The sequence below is a fragment of the Leptinotarsa decemlineata genome, unplaced genomic scaffold (assembly GCF_025532065.1).
Source record: "Leptinotarsa decemlineata unplaced genomic scaffold, Ldec_3_MD MMD2_tig00000010_RagTag_RagTag, whole genome shotgun sequence".
Lineage (NCBI taxonomy): Eukaryota > Metazoa > Arthropoda > Insecta > Coleoptera > Chrysomelidae > Leptinotarsa > Leptinotarsa decemlineata.
This window is the reverse complement of record NW_027412538.1, coordinates 9477176-9495479: the sequence shown is the minus strand read 5'-3', so window position 1 is coordinate 9495479 and position 18304 is coordinate 9477176. Positions and strand designations below refer to the sequence as shown.

General features: G+C 35.6%; 1 protein-coding gene across 2 annotated transcripts in view; it reads left to right on the top strand.

The window, feature by feature from the left end:
* LOC111508741 (SH2 domain-containing protein 4A) overlaps window positions 1–18304 on the top strand; it is a 75827-nt gene that overhangs the window by 35362 nt on the left and 22161 nt on the right. The window contains exon 1 of one of the 2 annotated variants that reach the window (XM_074171403.1): window positions 10702–10886. The exons of the other annotated variant lie outside the window; for it this stretch is intronic. The gene's annotated coding sequence lies outside the window, so the exon portion shown is untranslated. Of the gene's footprint in view, window positions 1–10701; window positions 10887–18304 lie in introns of those variants that run through there. 2 annotated transcript variants of the gene reach the window in all.

The following is an 18304-nucleotide window of genomic DNA, read 5'->3' as shown; positions in this document are numbered from 1 at the left end:
TAAAGTCGTAGTCCATTGAAATGATACATTAGCCCTAAGCGTGCGTTTTTCAGAGGACGGAATTTCATTTTTTTATGTGTAGGGGGTTAGTATAAGCCATTGGCGGATCCGGGGAGGCTAGAACCCCCCGTTGGTTTGAAATTGTTTTCATACCGGTATTCAATTAAGTGATATGAAAATGCCGACTAATAACTTATTTTTATTTTTTCCAAAGAATTAAATGGCATAGAAGTAGTTTTTCAAATAGAAAGACCAATTCCACATTTGCAAACTCCTTGAAACATGAAAGCATGGAAAAATTTTGATACCATTCCAAACTTTCAAGCCTCCAGCACCCCCCGAACTTCTGAAATTAATTTTCTGAAACTGAGGAAGCATATGTGGTTGCCGAAAAGTAGGCCTCAAATGCTTTACAGAGTGCCTCTATATTCTGGTGAAACTTGCAGTAATATCATGGAAATAGGTATCTAAATTAATCGAAGAAAATGAATTCGAAGATCCTGAACCGCAGCCTGGATCATCAAAGAAAATGAAAACAACAATGGATGGAAAACAACGTTTTGAATATACAGGGTGGGGCACCTAAAAGGAGACATATCGAACATCTTCAAAACACATGTGTTCTAAAAAAATCCAAAAACACGTTTTTAATCCAAGGGGGACATCTACCTATCATAACCTCAACTGTCATTTTTCTTCTCCCACCCCTCGGTGACTATCACCCAAACAATTTGAATAGGGAAAATAGTAAGTGTGACACATCGTTGTCAATTTTAGCTACCTAACTTTCGATTTTGGCGCCTTCTTGCGGGAATTCCAAATTACGATACTTCATTCGCAAGCTAAATTGACATAAATTCGGTGACAATGCATTATGGAGTTTTTCTAAGGGCAAAAACAAGATGGCGGCTTCACAATGGCGAACAAGATTTGCAATTAAGGTCCGATTTGATTCAAAATTGATAAGTGGCGGTTTTCAGGGTCGGAAATTATGAATTGTTTTTCAATGCAAAAAATCAAGATGGTGGCTCCAAAATGGCGGACGAAATTTGTGATTATGGTTCGATTCAACCCGACACTGAAAACGAATTCTTAAAAACACATGTGTTGTGAACATAATGCAAACAAACGTCAATTTTAAATCCAAGGGGGACAAATCCTATCGTTTCCTCAACTGTCATACTTCTCTCCCCACCCCTTGGTCACTCATACACTTAGATTAGGGAAAGTACTAAGTGTGACACATCATTGAAAAGGTAATATAAGGAATTCAGACATGTGAGTGTTTGCTACTTAACTTTTCATTTCGGCGCTCTATTGCAGGAAAAACAACTGTTTCGTTTTTCATTTCACATTTTATTTGAAGGGTAATGTGAACAATTCACGAAAAAAGAACAACAATAAAAAAATTATATAATCCAATCATCGCAAACTACTTTAATTCACAGTAGATTTTCAAAGTGTTCGCCATGAACTGCCATAAATGGGTTTAAGTTATTCTCGGAACGCCGTCTGACGTTTTTGAGCATTTCTGAAGTTATTTGATGACATTCGTACCTTTGGAATAACAATTGACCTACTACGCCTATGTATTGGTATAATAAAAAACCTTGGATCATATGTGTTTTGAAGATATTCAATCTGTTTCGTTTGAAACAGATTGAATATCTATTGAATATATATTGAAACGTTATTTATAAGAAAAGTAGGCGAATTTACACTTGAAGTAAGCAATGAGCGATCGTATTTCTTTTGAAAACTTTATTTCAAAATGTCCTTGTTTATTGTTTCTAAGCAAGCTGGTAATTCATATTTTTCCTTTTTTTTCTATTTATATTTAAATAATATATTTGTACCACATCTTATTTGGACTTATATATATATATATATATATATATATATATATATATATATATATATATATATATATATATATATATATATATATATATATATATATATATATATATATATATATATTATTGATATTATTACATAGGATTTTATATGATGCCTGGACAGAATTTTATTTATATGTTTGTTTATACCTTTGTATGTTTATATGTATGCATGTTTATAACTACATTTATGACTTATCCCATCTACACATTATGTAGCAAAAAGGATCAATAAATCTATCTATCTATCTAACTAACAAACATTCGCGACGGAATAAGTAGACTGTTCAGAATTTACTACCGTCTCACCAATTATTTGCACTTGCTGTTCTTCCGGAATGGACGGATGACCTGGGGGATTTTTGTTATGTCCACTAACGGTAGTTGTGAATATGGATAGAAGTTACCTCAAATATTTTCTACAGATAGGACGATTCGGAAAACGTTCATTGAAAATCATTTCGGTCTCGTGAAAGTTACGCGTCGCTCCGTAAATAAAAATCGCTTCAAATTTTTTTCCAATGGACGAGAATTGACCATTTTAGAGATTGTTGACGTGGTACTTTTCTACTAGTAAAACCGAAAACTGAATGAGAATATTCTAACTGAACAATGATGTTCATTGTCGTACTGACATTTTTTGTTGTTTTTATAAACAAAAAATAACTTAACATACCTTATCGGGTTGTTGGAATTGCCATATGGCAGATAAAAAGGAATATTTCTAGAAATATCGATATTAATGTGTTTTTCTTCAGGAAATTATTAAATGTTCCGCCATTTTGTAGTAGGTGAAGATATTGACTTCATATTCTAGGGTTGTGAAGTATTCGTCAGGAGCTCCAAAGTGATGTGTCACAAGACCTTCCTTTCCATTTAATTCTTTCCCAGATGGCGCCCAGTTGCCATCTTGAAAGTTTCATCTGTCAATTTTACTTCAAAATCTGTTTAAAATCCGTTTTTCCGTTAACCAGCTGTCGCACCCCTACGAACGACAACCCTCAGAAGTCGAAACTTGTGCGAGCTAAGGATTAACGAGGTCTTACCTTTTAACGTGTGATTCCGAACACAGGTTGGACGATAGCAAGTGAAGATCGATCGTTCAGACTAGGGCTTGAACCACCGACCAACACGGCAGTCAATTCGAGTGAGTGAATAAAGCACCCACGCCGAACCGCTTGGCTACCGACCGACTTCAAAATGAAGTATTCATGCATTAATTTCATTATCCCAAATTTCAAGTTTTTGAGTTGACCCGTTCAAAAAATAAAAGGGGGGACATTAAAGAAATGCACTGTATAATAAAGAAATGTGTATCATTGATTTGTTATTCTACATGGTTCTCGAAAAAATAGCGCACGCAAACCGCCAAAAAATAATTATGGAAGTCCTGGAGGTATTTTCCGGAATTGCTACGTGTATTACTATTTTTGATAAACTGATAATTTGACATAACATTTTAAGTAGATATGACCCGCGTTATGAGCTTTGCAATTCCCTTATAAACCTGATTCAAAAAATATAAACCATATCAAACGTATGCATGATTTCGCAATGTCACCGCATTTTATTCACTTTGCATTTTCTACTGCTTAACTTGACATACATGATGAGTATGGTAACGGTATACGCTTTTATGTGCGGTAACTATTCCTTCTGTTTCTGAAACTATTACTGATTTTTTGTACTACTTTCTATGTGGATCTATTCAATGTTTTTCAACAAGTTTCATAGTCACCACATTGTGGACACTTTAACCGAATGATCCAATCATCATTAAAAAATCTTCCATTAGACTTCATTGTTCTGAAAGAAAATTTCATTCCTTGTGATAATACGAGTACCTATATTAATGATTAGTAGGTGTACAGGTTTGATGAAGTATGTTTTTTTCACTACCAGATAAAGATACGAGTAAATAGGTAACTAATTGGTGAAGAAGATTTCACTGATGGAATTCATTTATTGAAATAACTTTCAATGTTTCAAATTGAAATGAGTTAAATTGGGATAAAAATGATGTAAGTAGTTTGACTATCTTCTCACAGAGTAATTTTTACTCGGAAAATGTAACTAACACCGTGTTAACCTGCTGTCCTTTTAAATTTTATCACTTTTGTCTTTTTCTTTTGTAACCGAGCTCTAAATTTTGTGATGAAGGCGATTGTGGATATTAACAATCGAAACGTCGCGAAGTAACTTGTTTTAAAATCTTTTTCAATTTCTATTTTGTTTGTTCAATTTCTTGCTTATTTTTTTTTGGAATTTCACTTCACACTCTATTGCTCAATATAATTGACATTTTCAGCTATTCATTTTAATTTTATTTGTTCTTTCATAGATTTCAAGTCATGTTAGACTTAGACAATGGAAGTCCGAACTAGTTAAATTCACAATGAAACATTGTCAAACACTTCCAAATACATCAGTTAGCATACCATGTATATGTACTTAATAAAAACTCAATTCACAAGTGAAGCTGACTTATATCCCCTATTAATGGATAATGGTCAAATGTAATGTAGCGTATAAATTAATTAGTTGTAGCTCTTTGTTTGAGTGTTTTTTTACTTTCAATTTGAATATGTTAATTAGCGGTTTTCTCACATTTTCTAACGATTGACTGAAGGTAATTCGCTGGTATGTCTATTTTGAATTAGTGGTCTAATCCAGTTCACAAATTATATCTCATGCAGACTATTATCATTTAGTTACGATTAGGAATTACAGCGGAAAAAATAACATTTCTATTATATGAATATTCATTGTTAAATTTCATTTGGCTGTGTGGATAATGAATTCCTTGTAGTTATATTTGTTTCTAAATTTCTTTGCTCGTGAATTTGATCATATTGGACTGTTATTGTCTTCAGACAATCAAGTACTTATCAATACTACCTAATCTAATGCAATGAAAAAATTATATCCATGTAAGTACACAAACTTTCTAGATCAAATGTGGTCGTAAACACCTACAGAAAAAAAATCGATGAGTGTTGGAAATGAAAATTGTTCGTCCTCTATACAGATTTTCATCGGAACGGTTGTCATGTGAATAAGTTGTTGTGGCAGAGACTTTTTAGAATCGTAGCAATTAATTTTTGAATTGTCAAGTTATCATAAAAGTTAATAAATAGTATATTTTGCATTCGTATCACACTCAAGTTTTTCCATTTCTTACATTAATGGCGACCGTGACAGGACAGACAATGGAAGATTTGAAAGTACTTTAAAAGATGAGGGTTTTCCTCAGACGAATGCTTGAAAAGGACATGCAAGATCTCAAAACTATTTAGAGCGAAATTGGATTGCAGAAAGGAGAGCTTACAGCGTTATTGAATCAAATGGAATGATGAACAACGATGGATGAACAGATCCCTATAAGTTCTACTGTGTCCAACATTTGAAAGAGACTGATTCACCTCGTAGAGTGGAATTCTTTGAATGGTTACTTGTCAAGACTCGAAAGGATGAACATTTCCTTGACAATATCATGTGGATAGATGAGGCCAAGTTCACAAAAAATTGAGTTTTCAATAGACACAACAGTCATTATTGGGCGCCAGAAAATCCATAAGTTGAATGCATAAAAATATGAAGATTTACTGAGGAATGGAATTCAAATGATTTTAAATAATAGACCAGGAAGAGAACGTGTATGGTACCAAATGGATGGTGCTCCACCCCATAATTCTCATTCAGTCATCGAAGCTTCAACCAAAATCTTCGAAGACAGATGGATTGGTAATAATGGACCTTTTCGTTGGCCTCCTAGAACACCAGATGGCAATCCATTAGATTATTTCGTGTGGGGTTTCATTGAAAATATGGTTTACTCTACTCCAATAACAACAATGGAAGATATGAAATCGAGAGTTACAACTGCTTTCAATAGTTTGACTCCAGACTTGATCAGAAGCGCTACACATGACAATCTTTTGAAGAGATTACATGTTTGTTTAAGTAGAGGTGGAGATATGTTTGAACATATTCTGAAATACACTGACGATTAAATTAACTCATTAATTTATGGGTTTATTATTTTCAGTTCGTGTTTCAGCGTTAATAAAACTATTGTTTGAAGAGAGGTTTCATTCGATGGTTGAGGAGTATTTTAATAATTATCTTTTCATTGTATTATCTGTGACTAATTGAGAAACATCAAACGAAATCTGTTTTACAAAAATGAGTGATGAACAAGGAAACCATGTCAATTTCCGTTTGAAACAGTTTATCTCGAAAACGGTTCAAAATAGAAATAGTATTATCTGAACAAAGTTAATCTAAAATTGGATGTAGAGCTCAAAAATATTGAAATATACAGGGTGTTTCATTTGAAAAAATTGAGTTCCACTCATTTTTTCATGAGATCAAAGTATCTGCATTTTTTGAAGACCCTGTATGAGACAAATGAAAATATGACTCGGAGTGAAGATCCTCACTCTACTCCATTTCAAATTTGATCGTTTTAGTGCAAGAGAGTTCAAGATTATCAGCATTTATAAAAGTTCATGTTTGGTAAAAAAAATATCGAAATTAATTTATATCTTCTAAACGGTATAGATAGGTATAGGGAAATAGTATATGAATTTGTTGACAAAGTGATAATGAACCATAATATGATATTATATACGGGGTGTTTCATTTGAACAATCAAAGAAGCCGCTACTTTATAGTAGAAGCGACAACGCCGCTTCGTCTAAAATATTTTAGGCGTGTAGGTCATATTGACTTATGCATACTGTGGAATTTTCAGATTGATCCGTTGAATAGTTTGCCAGAAACGGCTAATTAACGCTCATCATGAAAAGCCCTGTATAGTAGTACCTACATGTAATTACCATTCCTCAAATAAGGATTCCTGGCCATACTGGCTTGTAAGGCAGTAAAGCTGCTGATCCCCTTGCAAAGAAGGGTGCTGTAAGCAACTTCATCGGACTAGAATCTGTCATTGACTCTGCCTGTTTGGCTCTGCCAAACAAACATTGAACATCTGGATGGTAGCACAGGCTGCTTTTTCCCAACACCAAACCGTTATTTCAACACCTCGACACTTGGTGATCGAAACACGTGTCGAGGTGTTGAAATAACGGTTTGGTGTTGGAATAAAACTAGAACAAATCAAACTCCTTGGTTAAAAAAATACTAGTGGTGACAGACAGCAGAGAGAATTGAGGGGAATTGTCGTCATCTTTCGACAATTTTTTTCGTCTAATCCTCACATGGGTAGGTACTCATATAATTATGATGAAAATTCAAGTTTTGCGTAGGACGTATCGAAAGGAAGTTCTTAATAGACGATAAAAATCTGTCTGGGGTTACAGAGTCAGTTAACGCTGAACTCATCACTATTCTTAAAATACAATGGAACGTGATGCTTATGCTAATTCACACATATTTGAATTATAAACAACATGTGTGAGTGGTTTTGATGATAATCAAAGTTAATATTCTCTCAATGAAAATAACCACAATAGACAGTGTTTTATGGTATACAAAAGATGTGCTTTTTCTGAAATACGAACGGGAGACCTGTTAGGTATGATTTTTACGAAACTTTTTTTAGACGGACATGCTTTCACTATTGGGATTTTTGAATACAAATATATAAAAATTCTGTTTCGCTGTGCAGGGGTGGTAGCTGGTAGCTACTCGTTCAATCGACCGCTGTCTGGAACGGTGTTTCGAGCCCAGCGGCCGGACGATCGATTTTCACTGTGTATTGTTCAATTCCTGCTGGGAATCACACATTGAAAAGTAAAACCTTGTTAATTGCTAGCTCGCACAAGTTTCGACTTTGCAGGCGACCGCTAGTTAACGGAAACAAATTCTGAATGAAAAAGGAAATCTCCGTCTCCATTCTTTTCATTTATATTAATATTGTCTGAATGAAAAAACTGAAAAAAAATAGTATGAGAAGGGTAAATTACTGAATTCCGCCAAAAATGTTACTACGTTTAAATGAAAAATTCAGAATGGATTTATCCAACTTGTCAGTAATACTTCTTATTGTGAATTTTACTTAAATACTCCAACAAACGAATCATGAAACTATATTTCCTATGGATGACGTTTTGGGATTATAGTCTGTTTTATTTGTCAAATTTGTTCATTGGGAACATGGATAGTGCTATTATTTTTATCAAGTAACGAGTTATAGTATTCATAATACAACAATAAATACTTCTTTATATTTTGAACTCATCTGATAATATTAAAACCCCAGTATGTCGGTACATTATTTTATTCGCAAAATTAGTGCTTAGTATTGTAGCAAATCAAAGAATCAACTGTCTTGAATAAATTTATTCCTAATAATATTCACTAATCACAAACTAATTTATTTATTACAACACTTAGCAACTAACGCTTAATTTATTTCCACTATTTGAATTCCTTGTTTAGCCGCTCGATTCACTTTCTGAACGGCCCTCTTGGGTTGGGAAGATGTGCTTATATCGTTTATATATATCGCTTATATTATATAAATTTCAAGTTCTCAGTAGAGAGTAGAGAGGTAAATACTCACTATCTGTGATTAATTTTTCGAAGACACTGGATGAAATTTGGTAAAGCCAATGTAATAAATTAAGGTCAATATAAACTACCTGCTATACAGTAGTTGCTTCAGGTAACTCGTAATATTTCAGTTGAGGAATATACATTGTTATGTAGAATTTGTTCTGAAATAATCTCAAGTACTGAAACGGTGTGACTTTTGTGATAAATTGAAAAAAAACGTATTATTAGTGGTTAGTACAATTATGAGAATTTTAAATATTGATTCTTGAGGTACATGTTAACAAATGATTTGTTTTTTCGTTTTTAACATAATTCCACAATGAGAAGAGCATGTTTTTATGCAGTTATTTATATAACAAAGAAAGCTCTTTCAATATTATCACTATTATTTTGGCTTGTTAATTACCTAGTAGAAATGAACATTTTCAGTAAGTTCTTGTTGACCACTTTTGACAACAATCATTATTAATGTAATTTGTATTTGAATCAGTAACATTATATCAAAAAACCATTAAACAGTCGTCCAAAATATTCTAACAGCAAAAGTTTGCTTGTATTTTTTATTGGGTTTTGTCAAAAATTGTGTGACAAACCCGAAGGTGACATCAAAACTGGTCTGGGAATGCCATGAAGAACTGAATGAACTTGCAAACAGGAAGAAATTAACTTTGTACTGGGTGCCAGGGCTTTCAGGAATCACAGGTTATGATAAAACTGATGAATGCGCTAGACACGGATCATCAACTTCATATATATCGAGTGGTCCAACGAAAAGTATGCACCTTGCTTTTCTCCTTTTTTTGTAACTTAACGCAAAATTGCTCGGACAGGTCAATTTTGCTTTTGAGATGTATTTTTCTACCTGTGCCTTCAACCCCTTAGCGAGGGTGAGTAACAACCCTAAAATTTTAAATGGAAAGTGGGGTCGAGTGATTTATCATTTGAAAGGGCACAACATTCTCTTTCCAATGATACCTAATTTGTTGTATTTACTTAAATAGTTATAAAAAAGCCAGAACATTTACTGGATATTTTTGGGGTTAATGAAAATGCGGAAAAACGGCATTTTTATCACTACTACATTTCTCAATTTCTTTCGTGCGTTTTTTTGTTCGAATAACAACAGCAGATAAGTGTACAAAAATAATTTAGGCAAACGTTCATTGATTCAGTTCGGTTGCTTCTGAAATTATTTCAACTTTACTGTAAAAATGGTTTATTCCATTCCTGAACGAGTTGAAATTGTTAAACTTTATTATCAACATAATAGTTGTGCTAGGCTTACTGCTCGCCTCTTTAATAACAGTCATCCCGGGAAAAATGTGAATGATTCGTACGTTGCCAAGTTAGTCCAAAAGTTTGTCGATACCGGATCTGACTGTAATGTGAAACACCAGCCACGGAAACCGATCAGAAATGAAGCAGTGGAAGTCGCTGTTTTGGGACATGTTGAATTGGATCATACTCAAAGTACCCGTCAGCTTGCTGCAGCCTCAGGTGTCTCCCGTTCGTCCATAATACGGATATTAAAAGCCTATAAATTTCATCCGTACAAAATTAAATTAGTACAGGAACTCAATGAAGATGATCCTGATAGAGGGCTGCAATTTTGTGAACAACTGAGCCAGCTACTAATTGATGATCCGTACCTATCATTCAACACGTGCTTTTCCGATGAGAGTACATTTTTTTTGAATGGAGCTGTGAATAGGCATAATTGCCGTTACTAGGATGACAGTAACCCACACTTATTCCGAGAGGTCCATACCCAGTACCCTCAAAAAATCAATGTCTGGTGTGGCATATTAGGTAGTCATATCGTAGGGCCACTTTTTATTCCTGGGAATTCAACTGGTGAGGTCTACCTGAACATGCTTGAAGATACAATTGATCCTCTCATAACAGAAATAATTGAAAATGACCAAAATCATAATGATGATCGGCTTCATTTATAGCAAGATGGAGCACTTCCTCACATGTTGCTCCGGTAAGAAAGTTTTTAGATGACCGATTTCCTGGACGAAGATTCGTATTTTTTCTTTCGAAGGAATGAAATGCCAAGTAAGTTTTCGTTTTGTTATGTACCTAGAACAATGAGAGCCAATATCAATTTCCACGCAGAGCACTGAATAGCGAAGTCAAGTTCACAAAATTGACCGCGTTTGGAAACATTTCTTTCTGTTGCGTGAATTCAGGACATGCGAAACAGTGCTTGTATATATTAGCTGACGCGACGCCATGGATTATAATGTCACGGTTATCGTCGAAATTAGATCCATATTATTTATAACGCAGTGAACATGTGTGTTGCAGACATCTACGATGTATGTTAGATCTCCGCTGGAGACAGCACTATAATTATTATTGAACTGGTGGCTTTTTATTCTCTTCTCGGAAGATTGTGATTTACCGGCTGTCCACTCGTGTTCTGCCGATAATGCTAAATCTTTGTGGAGATATATAAAGGTGAGAAGTTAATTTGTTATTGAATTAGAAGGGTGGATTACGGATTAACAAAACATATTTTAGAAAAATATGAATTCTGAGTGAAACATTCAAACATTCAAGTGTGTTAGCCACGCCCAACCTTTTTCATTCAGATAGCGATTGAGTTCTCGAATTGATCCGTCGCCGTATAAAAACATCTGAACCTTATTACAGGTTTCTGCAATGAGGTTTCTCAGACTTCGCAAAGTTTATAAGTAACAATATTTTGGGTCCACTCAAATCACTGATGCCGTCTGCCGCAGTAGCAGACGAAACTTTTGGTATTCGTTCGACTACGGCTAGCCCGGATTGGGTTCTCTTTAACTACAGTTCAAGTAAAGATATAGTGCAACCTAGCTTCCAACAGCTCCCTTTTAATAATATAGCTAGGGAGCTAACTAATTTCATTATTCAATAATCATTTCTGATTATATAAGAATCACAATTACTATATTTTATATATAATAAAAATATATATAATACAAATATATATATATAGTTTTCGACACTGAACGAGGTGACCACAACTCTGTCACCAAGTTGGACCCGTTCAGCAAAAAGTTCATATAAAAGCCGCAGAGATAACCTCACTTCTGCGGAAACACAAGAATAAGCCAATGTATGGTGTCTTCTTCAATAACATTGAAGACCTTGGCTTATCAAAGCGCCTGACTTTCTCTTTCCTCAGGTCGAGTGGGCTGAAGTCGAAAACTGAGGGGTTTATCATGGCTTGCCAGGACGGTGTCTTCAACACCTTAGTCTACCACAGTCGCGTGATGGGTATAGAGGTTTCTGACACAAGGTGCAGGGCCTGCCGCGAGGCGCCCGAGACCCTAATGCACTTGCTATCAGCATATCCAGCATATGCCGTCTCGGCCTATCTTCATCGACATAACGCGGCCTTAAAAGTGCTACAGTGCCATCTACGGTGTTGCCCTACGCTTCGGGGGACATTGAATCCGTTGTGTAACTAGTTATTTTAAACTTGGACCACACCTTCACAACCTTGAAACAGAGATTCGGCGGGACCAAATTATAGTTAAATAAACCGAATAACTGACCTTCTAGCGGTTAGTGATTGCGGAAACATAAAATGCAAATTTACATTCTGTACTCTTCAATTATATTGTTACAAGTTATGAATAATTGGTATGGCATTGTTACGTTACCATCGTCGTACTTTTACTCAATTTTTACTTTTATTTATCGAAGAAAGTTCATGTATTAAACATATATTAATTAAAACATTTGCAATAGTGTACTAATGATTTTTTCTGAAAGGGAAAGCCGGGGTTCCAAATTTACTCAAGTCGTAAATCATAAAATGACCTAGAGTAAACTCTAACTATGATTGCAATAAAAAAGTTCTTAATTATATTAATTGCGTTACGAGGGTTGCTCCTTATGTTTCAAAATAAACATGACTTAGTGCAAATTGGTTTTTCTGGTCATCGCCAGATATTTCTTCGGCGCCAGCTTCCCATAGTCGCTTAAGGTGATCCTGGCAAGACTACATCCTTTGATTCCATCTCATCTCTTTAGGGATGGAGCATGGGTGTGACGTTGGCTAGTTCCGTTATTGTCGAAGTTATCAGGCCGTAGGTGCTACTGGATCCTAAAATTTTTAGTCCAACCATTTCCTTGGCTAAAGAGTCAGCAATGCGATCACCTTTACTCCTGTCTTGCCCTTTAACCCACCTCAGGATAATGTTATTATCTACCGAGGAGTAAACTCCACATCCCGAGTCTTTTTTGGTTTTTGAGCCGTCTGTATATATGCTTATTGCATTTGTAGCATCTGACACTGTGTTCTGTCAACCCTTATTGCTACTTGCGGCGAGGGCTTAACTCTCGGGACATTCTAAAACCCAAATAGGCGCACCAAGTCGCACGGTAGATTTCATCCTTTTCTATCATAATGCGTTCTCTGTCAGTAGTGTACGCAGGTGGGGATATGTACAAGTCGCTTCCTAGATTTGACAAGCTGTAACTAAACTCTGTCCATCAAACAAACAAAGTAACACCACACACATTTGAATCTATTGGGTAAAATAAACAAGCCTCCTTAGTCCGGTGACATACTTCGCGATTTCCGAGCGGCTTTTCCCAGCGCGGTTTTCGAGCGGTTTTTTTATTTTTATGGCAAGCCTTGCATTCAAAGGGAACATGTCAGATTTTGCGATTTTTAACAGCGGCGATTTCTTATAGCCGGCCGGTCGTTTGACTCAGAGCGACATTCGGAGGGCAAGGGCGACCAAGTAGAGGATAAACCCGGGTAAACGAATGGGACCCGACAGTGTTGGTTATTGACGAGAAGTTGCGATTCGAGAAGGGAAGTCTCTAGTCAAAAATCTGGACTGCCAGGAAATCGCTTGGAAATCGCGGGCAGTGTCAGTTATTCACTGTAGTACATTTTTACTCGGAAACCGCCATTGAGGAGATGAAACTGAATCGCTTAGAGAGCTCAAGGACATACAAAAAAGTGCATATCAGAATTGCATCGAGGATTGGAAAAACTCTGGCACAAGTGTATTATATTTGAGGGGGGCTACTCTGGATGGGACAAAAAAGAAATTGATGAATAAGTAAATATTTTTTAAGAAAAATGAAAAATCATCTTATTTTTCTGACAGACCTTGTAAAATCAAATTTGAAAAGTACCTAGGGAGGCTGAAATCAGCTTATCGTAGCTTGCTATGACTTGTATGACTCAGACATATCTTCTCGAAAGTACTGAAGGAATATGCCAATAATTCAGTTGATTTTTTAAACTATTATATCCGTGAATCATAAGTGAAAGTGACTCGAGTTTATTTGCAGTATTGTCCCTCTGGGGTGTTGCACGATATTTGATCCACTGGGGGAAATGCGCTGCAAATCGACCATAACATTGTACGATGCTATTACAAATAGTAGTACAATATAGGAGTTTCCCACGTTTATTCTCCACTCTTGTCATTACATAATACTGTGACATAATACTTAAACAAATTTATCTTCCAAACTTTTCGAATTTTCCAGAAGCTTCTCTTCAAAGCTTATTGAATTTTGTTGCTCATTATTGAACTCATATCACCCCTAGACTCTTTGAATAAATATGTTTCGGGATATTTTCCTGATTCAGTCAATTTATCCCACAGTCTCTTCTGGAGTACTGATTTCTTTCCAGAACAATCTAGCTCCTCCAATTCTTGCTTCAATTCGGCGACTTTCAAGTCCACTAGGGGCACTTTTTTATTGTCTATTTTCCACAAGACTGAATATGTCCACTTATTTTAATCGAGTCCGAAACACTTATTTACTTTCACAAGCCTATTTTTCGCGAGAAAGGTCTGTCAGTTTATGTTTCCGCAGTGCGGTACTGTCCACTTCGCGAAACACTACGAAATCACCAGTCTCTCTGCGCGAACAAAAAAGTCTTATTTACACCGCAATACAAAGATTGTCCACCTGGCGCTCACAGATTTATTTTACAAATCCCACTTCTGACACCAATTGTAACAAATTTAAATAATTTACTGTCAAACAAATTTATTTCCAACAATATTTCACTATCACAAACTACGCTTAGCAACTAACGCTTAATTTATTTCCACTATTTGAAATCCTTGTTTAACCGCTCGACTCACTTTCTGAACTTCACTCCCCCTTGTGGCGAGAAGCCGACCTTATATATCGGTAACGATCATTCTAGAATTTTCTAGTTGTTTCGGTACTCAACTGGAGTTTAACCGGCGGTTGCCTACTGCATTCCTTTTGCGGTGATGTCATGTGTTTGCTCGCTGGACTTCATATCGGTCAGGGGCGGCTTTAGATTCGTTACAATACGTAATGTGATTACGTTCCTTCATTTGTAGATCAATTGATCGTTGTGAAAATATCTGAAAATATTTTCAAATAACCGTATTATACATATCCGTGCTTCATAACAACTTATCATTTGTTTTAAACATTTGTTTCTCGTGATATCCTCGTCACGAAGCCTATCTCTCCTAGTTAGTTACTCTTCCGAGAAATCTAATTAGTAAGACCGAAAGAAAACAATATTCTGTTGATAACAATTCCTGTGTTTAAATATGGAATGCCAAATGATTGTGTAATAACTACGAAATCACTGCAATTTCTCGGTCAGTTCTCAATATGTAATATTTGATAACAACTGTCTTCTTGGGTAAGTAGGTGAGATAAAAAGAATAATGATAATTATTACTTGCTTTAATGGTTTATGATTATTGCTGGCTTATTGTTATACTTTGGAATTTTCGGTTGTAAAATCATTCCTTGTCATGATATAATAATGTAAACAAGTATATCGCAGTATAAAATTTTGACGTACCTATATTTGATCTTACAAAAGTTCCCCCATTGTAAATGGAATTTTTCTGAAGTTCAGAAAACGTGACTTTCTTTATACTGCAAACAATTTTATGAATATCAGGCAAACCTTTTGTCAACAGATAGTTATGGATATTTACATCATTGTTATAGTTATCCCAACAATCAATAAAATAAATCAAAATACTGACGTGCGGAATAGCTATTTATGATATTAGTGTTGGAAGTAAGGTTTTATTTTGTGAGTCAAAAAGTTTGAGACACAAGCGTAGCGAGCTGAGCAATTTCACGAACAAAATAAAAATTACTTTTAATACAAATATCATACAAAGTTCTGTGTTCAACTATCCTGTTTTCATAATAAAATAGATACATTTAATATTTCCATAAAAACATACACACATCGGAAAAGTCTAGGGATATTTTTAAAAATGGCAATAATTTTTTTTAGATCGCTTTAGGGAAAAAAGTTGACGGGTGATTATTAAACGAATGTAACTTACTCTTGTTGAGGTACATTTACCCATTCAGCGATTAAAAGCTCTCTCAATTGAAATGTTGTGTGAATGTTTCCCATATGCGGAGTAATTCTTCGTTGAAGCATGTCCCACACATGCTCGATGGGATTCAGGTCCGGTGATTGTGCTGGCCATGGCAATACATCAACTCCTTCGTTGGTGAGCCAGTCAGTCACTAGGCACGCGACATGTGGACGAGCATTATCGTGCATTAGGTGGAAGTTTTCACCAACAGCACCAGCAAACGAACGGACGATAGGTAGAAGAATGGTGTCGAGGTTCTGTCGAGCTGTGAGGGAGCGATTTGGAAAAACGAGATCGGTTCTGCCGCCGATCATGATTCCGCCCCATAGCATTACTGTACCACCTCTGTATGTGTGGACTTCCTGGACGTGTCTCAAACGTTCATTATTTCCAGGTCGTCTCCACAGTCTTACTCGACGAGAATCTGGATGAAATCCAAATCTGGATTCGTCTGTAAACAAAACTGTGGCCCAATCATTTGCATCCCAGTTTTGATGTTCTTGACACCACTCTAATCTTCTACCGCGATTGACTCTCGACAAAGGTGGACATCTAAGTGGCCTTCTGTTGTGAAGATCTGCTTCATGCAGTCGATTTCTGACAGTATCACGACCAATGGTTACCTGGTGCGTCTGCTGCAACACGTTAATCAACTCAGGTGCTGTGATTGTCGGTTGTCTTCTTGCGGTTAAGACCAAAATCGGTCTTGAACTGCAGTTGTAGCGCGTCCTCGCCCTGGATGTTGTTCGGCTGGACTGCCAGTTTCACGAAAACGCCGCCACAATCGACTGATAACACTTTGGGAGACCCCCAAACGAAGAGCTACATCATTTTGTCGCATGCCATCTTGAAGAAGCCTTACAGCTCTATTCAGTTTAATTGCTGAGCAAGAACTGCATAGAATGTACAAACTCGACACTTTCAGATTATTCATTTTAGCCGAAAACCTACAGTTTGTAAAAAACTTGATAAAAGATTAGTTACCGATTTTGCAGGCTCTGTTCAACCCTTAGAAATCTACAGGGTGGTCGAGTGTACCAATTTAATCGAAATTAAACGACCTTATGCATTTATTTTTATGATATTTAGTATGTTATAAAAATATCCCTAGACTTTTCCGATGTGTGTATTTTGACATCTATGTTCATGTTATCGCATTTGCTGTGAAGTGGCAGTGTCAGGTGACGCCGAATTAACAAACAGTATTGTTTATCACATTGAAAGTTCTTGCTGGTGTTTAATGTCTTGCATAATAAATAACAAGAATGAGGAATGGTGTGTTCCTGACGATATTAAAGAGGCTGCAAAAAGAGCTTCAATTGAATTGTTAACAAAAAAATCGGCTCAGCAGTACGACATTGCATAGTCTAATTTTCTTAGGTGGTGTAGACTTAAAAACGTTGAAAAGAAATTTCAGCGAAACCGTCTTCTTACCCTTTCTAGAAGAGAAATCAAAAATATTGAACTCGTCAACTTTGTGGAGCAAGTTCAATGATAAAGTCGAGTACGCTGAATTGTGGAAAAAACATTGACTATTTTAATAAATACGTTGCATTACGCCCATCTGTTATCAATCATCAACGTTTTTTTCTGAAATACTCAAATTATAAATGCAGTGCCAACCCAGTTGGTATAAACACTTTTGGGAAAATGACCTCTGACATTGCCGAGTTTCTTAACCTCCTGGAACCAAAGGAATATACAGGTCACTGTTTCAGAAGGTTTTCTGCTTCTTTGCTAGCAGAATCAGGAGCAAAACTAACGGATATTAAGAAGCACGGAGGATGGAAGTCTACAACAGTAGCTGAGGGTTACATCGATCAATCTATTTCCTTATAAAATTGCTATTGGTGAAATAATAATCGCAACAGCTAGCTTCAGCGTTACGGCATCGTCCTCTGCACTTCAATAATTGAATGTTAATGCCCATGAAATTGTCAACTCAGCTAGTTTAAATATATTACAAGGCTCTTCGATATCGCTAGGTATTAATATCACCAGTTGTTCTAATTGTACTTTTCATATTAATGTTCATATATAATAATGTAATTAATGTATACAATTCATTTGTGACAGAATTTAATTGTATCTATATCTATTGTTCATAATAAAACACTAGTGTTGAAAATATATTCAACACGCTACTTTATAAACATCATCTTTTAATACTCTTGACAACCATTAAAAATGTCACTTTTAATGACATTTGTTCAAAATAATTATTAAGTTAACCATCTACAAAATTTATCTCATCAAAAATATATAACAGATCACCAGAAAATCAAAAATCAATTGAGAGCTACTGTTCTTTCAAATATTATGTAGAAAAAAAATGTATAAATTGGTTTAGACTTTCGCGGTCGAGTTTACTAACTTATTTGACCTTGAGCAATCACAATAACCTAAAAATTCAATTACCCAACTATGGAACTCTACCCGATCACGACAACTCACAGAATGAGGAATGTTCCTCAATTTGGGTTATTACAGTAAATGCAAATTTGAACAAAATAAAGTTGA